The sequence below is a fragment of the Lycium barbarum genome, chromosome 12 (genome assembly GCF_019175385.1).
Source record: "Lycium barbarum isolate Lr01 chromosome 12, ASM1917538v2, whole genome shotgun sequence".
Lineage (NCBI taxonomy): Eukaryota > Viridiplantae > Streptophyta > Magnoliopsida > Solanales > Solanaceae > Lycium > Lycium barbarum.
Window position 1 is genome coordinate 14474012 of NC_083348.1, and position 5496 is coordinate 14479507.

Sequence of the window (5496 nt, forward strand, 5' to 3'; positions counted from 1 at the left end):
TATCTGTCGTGGCGGGATGCATGTCCGCCAGAACGGTCACGTTATGGCAGAGAAGGAGATCGTTATGGCGGTCCCATGCAAAAGTTGACTCACCGCTATGGCGGTTTGGAAGACGGTTGTGGTGGTAGCGCCATGGCTGTCCTCTAGCCGCTATGGCACCTTACTAGGCCCCAGTAGCTCTTTATGATTTTAAATCTTTCCAACATGGTTTCGGATTAATTTAATAGGATAATTTTTCCAACATGCCTAATTTCATTGATCAAAAGACATTTTGGGACACGAAACTCGAGAAAATCACTGTAACGATCCAACGGGTCATGACATCATAAACCAATTAAACAATAGTTCATCCTCGAACAGAATAGGACGGGGAGGAATTTAACAGAATCGATTTAACGCGGAACGAGGATTTTCCAGGGTCAACATTACACCATAGTACCCATCCAACGTCTCAAGTCTCTTCCCATATTTGAACTGACAGAGTCTACGAGTCGGAAATGTCCGTACACAGTGCACTTTATCGGTCCACTATGAGAGATCGATTAAGAAAGCATTCTAATTTAACCAGATTGTGCCTTAAGCATTTAACCACAAGTGAATAAAATAATTAAATAAGAAATCTGAGAGTACCACTGTAGTGGTGGTGAAGTGCGTCGGGGCACTTGCGCTGGCGCGACGAAGAGGACGCCACAACGGTCTTAGGAGAAAAGGGATGGCTCGTTGCGACGGCTAGCCCAACCATTGCAGCGCACCCATTGGAGCGGCAAGGAACCGCCGTGGCGGTCATCGGGTCAGCCCAATATTTAAGGTGGCCTTCCACCTTTGCTATTCGCACCATAACTTTCCACTACCCGAAAATTTCTTCCCCTTCCTCTTCCAATAATCTTTCCCACTCCTTCACTCACTCAAATAATACATCCCTCCCCCCTGCTAACTTAAACCCTACACTATCCCATTCCACCACCCAAACATTGAGAAAAGGCAAGAAAATTTCTTTGGCAAGGAGGCTTTCATCTCAAGGCGCAATCTCTTTCAAATCTTCGATTTCAGGGGTACGTAATCGCTCCTAATCATATTAGAACAAGTATATCACTGTAATTTTGGACTGAATATACTCCAAATTTGTAAACAATTGAGTAAATTTTTTGAAATTGGTGGATTTTAGGTCACAGGTTGGTGGGGGAGGGTCTGGGACTCGAATTTGAACTTTGATTAACTTCGAAATGGTGATAGCACTGCGTGATACCTTAGATTACACTGATTTTGAGGCCTTAACCATGAAAATATGAAACGGGTTTTTCTCAATTTTTGGGATTTGAACAGTTAAAAATTTGGGGTTGTTTTATTGTTAGAAATCACTTTTAGTGGGATTTAGAATACTTGCATGCTTGTCTAGGACTCGATCTGTGAGAAAAATCTCAATTTGGGTCCAAAAAGTTGGAGAAAAATTTTGAACATTTTCGGGGTTGGCTATTGGGGACGACGAACCGTTGTGGCAGGCATCGTTACCGCGGCGGCGGTTATGCCATGGCGCACCTTTGGTGCACTGGGGTGGTTAGGAGAGAAAGTGGGGCAGACCACTATAGCGGATCCTTCACCCGCCGTGGCATGCCTGCTGCATTGATGACCACTATCGCTACAGCGCAGACTGCCTAGATTTTAGAATTTAGGCTGAAACTTAGGCATTGGAATACAAGATTATTTTTTCTAGGTTCTTTGGTTCGTATAAAACAACTTGTTGACTGATCATGGTGAGTTTGTGACAAAAGTTCGTTCTTGTTGCTTGTATCCCTTTTTCAAGGCACAGATCAATTCGCCCAAGTTCCGAATAGTGTTCGTTTTGCGGCGGAGGGAAGTTATTAGCGTTATCTGGAGCACATGCCTAAGATTTTATTGCCAGAGAGAGGCTTTGATATGGATAAGGTGAATGTTCGTGTCCCAGACTTCCATAAACAACTGCATGCTATGAAGTGCGACAAACTAGTAGAAGATCCCGGTAAGGCGAAAGAGACTTTGGTGCAAACGTTTTACGGCATGTTGAAGACAGTTGATTTTTCTTCTCCCGATCTAGAGATTGTGATTAGGGGTGTGATAGTGAAGATGGGGCCTGAGGTTATTAATACTCATTACGAATTACATAACCACCCGGTGTCTGAGATAGAGGAAAGGGATGTGGAGGGAAATGGGGCTTGGTTGGTCTCCAAGATTTTTTCGGAGTAGAAAAGGAGCAAGGTGAATTGGTCCAACAAGAATATTGGAATCACTAACCATCAGTTCACTGTCGAGGCGAGGAGATGGCTAAATGTGATATCCCGATGAGTGCGCCTTTCTGGAAACATCTCTGTCGTCTGAGCCAGGATGAGATCCGAGTTTGATATTCCCTTCGCTTATCACTGACTTATGCGTGAAGACTGAGGTTCCCCTGAAGAGGGAAGATGAGTGGCCGGATTCGAATATCCTGTTTCATCCACTATTAATGAGGGGTCATGGTACGCTTGTTCAGCGCAGGAAGAGAGGACCGCAGGCCATTGCTAGGGCTAGTGAGAGCCAGGGAGATGATTCTGGAGCACCATCGATCTAGGGGCCATTCCCGTTGTGGGATGCCAAGGTGGATGAGGTGAAGGAGCTGCTGACTAGTGGTTCCGGGGCTAGCCCTTCTGGCTCTACCGCTGGCTATTTCATCCGGGAGGAGATGGAGTAGTATTTGAAGGCCCAGGGGGAGATAAAACCCAGGTGGATGCTCTCCAGGCTGTGTACACTACTATGGCTAAGGACAACGAGGATCGTCTTACTAAGCTTCAGGAAGGTCTGGACAAGAGAAGAAAAAGGGTAAGGCACGAGGCAAGCTGGGGGTTCAATTATGGTGGGGTTTAAGTGATTGTTCTCGATGATGCAGCTAGGAGTGAGGCTTCTAGTTGAGGATAGAGATGACCTTGAGCACTACTCCTTGCAGGACAATTCCGAGGATGGCATTGATGATGGTGGAGGTGGCGGCTTAGATGATGATATCGATGTGGCGACTAGCCGGATAGAAGAGTATGGGTGTTCTTTCCCCTTTTGATGATGATGATGTTTGTGCCCTTGTAGGGCTTATGTTTCAAACAATCTTTTGATTTGGTTTTTGGCTTTCCTAGGATGTTTAGAAGATATTTCTATGCTTTTTCTCGTTTGTTTTTGGTGGTTTGAATGTTTTGATGACTTTTGCCCGTGTTGGGCCTTATGTTAATCGGATGATTGTGTTTTGGATTTTGTTTTCTGAATTTTTGCAGAGTTCAAATAGGTTGGACAGGTTAAGGTAGAATGCACTGATCAACTGGGGTGTTTTGTGTTATAGCGAACGAAAATACCGCTGTAGCCCAAAGGTTGAGCGCTATGGCGGTAAAAGGTTAATCTGAGGGTATGCTGTAGCGGACGAGGGTACACTGTAGCGGACACGGATCCGCAATGGCGGTGCCGCTATAAAAAAGTAGCCACACACTATGGCGGTAAGAAAAATTTCATAGGGACCGCTATAGCGTTCACGAGACGGTTATGGCGCTATGGCGGACAATTATCCGCTGCAGTGACATACTTTAACAGTAGCATTTTCTGATGCCACATGACCCTGCCCAATACTAGAAATTTATCGAATCGCTTTTCATATACGAAAACACCACACTACTTCATAAAGATAATCGAGATACCAACGGAATTGGCTAGATATCAATTGGACACATCTTGGGGAATCAAACTTCTGAAGTGGCACGATAGGAAGAAAAGAAGGGACGACTTCCTAAATGCTTTATAGCCTCCCGTGGATGGGCACAAATGTCTACGTACCATTCCACGAGACTCTACTAGACACTGCTCTTATACTTCTGAGACCAGTAACCTAGAGCTATAATACCAACTTGTCACGACCCAAATTCGGGTCCATGCGGACACCTACTTATTCCCACCTAGTAGGCGAACCCTTACCTTACCAACTAACACATTAAAGAAAGAAATTAAATAAATTCATCAATAAAACATTTATCTTCATGACTGTAAAAATATATACAAGACTTTACACCGTTTTCCCAAAATCTAGCCTAGACTAGTACAAGAGCTTCTAAGACATGACTAGAACTAGAGTGAAATACAATAAAATAATAAAATGGAACAACCCTGTTGGATTGAGATAACAGAGTCTTCAAAATGGTCCTGACCAATCGGCGGGCTAGGATTCCACAAACTTAACCTGAAACAAATCTACACCCCAAAAAGGGTGTAGCAAGAGCAACATCAGTACAACACTCGTACTGGTAAGTATCATAGGCTGACAACAATTAGGAAAACATAAAAACAATAAGTAACAATGGGTAAGCATTGTAGGCAGCAAGTTAGACAATGAGCAATTAAACGAAGTAGAACGAGTAACGATAACTCCACCATTACCTACTCACGAGAAGCAACCAACTAAGTCAACCCCAACGCCATTCCGATCCACCTATACTCACTCGGAAGCAACTATCCAACTAACCATGGTAGGATAAGTTCCAACACAATCGGGTCTACACCAAGAGTAAGTCTCGCCCGCCGTCTAACGTACACCGACACTACCTCAAACTATGTTCTCGTAACAAACACTAAGTCGACTAGCTATCATCAAGGCATAAGATACACAGCTCAAGCTTCCCCACGCGTACCCCTAGTGCTTCTAGAACAATTTTAGCTATACCTTCCCCCTCAATTAATCAATGATACTAAGTCAGGATACGCTTAAGGTCACACTTCCCACACCACCCTATAGTAAAAACCTAAGTCAAATTCCCAAGTCTGGTCTACCTTCCTAAAGCCGCTACTAAGCCAAAGTAATCACCCAAAACCAGTTACAGTCCAACATATACAAAATAGTAACAAATAACAACATCTCACTTGTGATCCCTCATACATCCGAACCATAATCTCAAGAACCACTATTATCATGACCCAACCAGAGAACCATGATGGGCACCCGGAGCTAACACACCGAGCACCTCTAAACATACATCTCATAATCATTTCTGGGAGGACCATGAGGTTAGCTCATGGATATCATAATCTATAAGGACATATATCACAACATAACAACACATATCTATATAATCGTCAACAATTATGACCATCTTCACCAGTCGATAAGGCTAATAAAATTGTCATGACCCGACTAGGGGCCATGACGGGTACCCGGAGCTAACCACCGAGCACCACTCCTTCTATTACTCATCATACTCATTTAGCTTACATTCATTAATTTATACCCAAATCATAGAAAAACCATTTTTCATTAGGAAACATAATTACTTTTATATACATAAGCCATTCGGCTATCAAAATAATAATATAGATGCAATAGTAACATCGTGAGACCATACCACCCACACATGCATATCTACGAGCCTCTACTAGAGTACTAGACATGTGCACGGGACAGGACCCCGTCGTACACAAAAGAATAAACCAAATAGCACCTCCAGAATAATGGAGTGCTCCAAT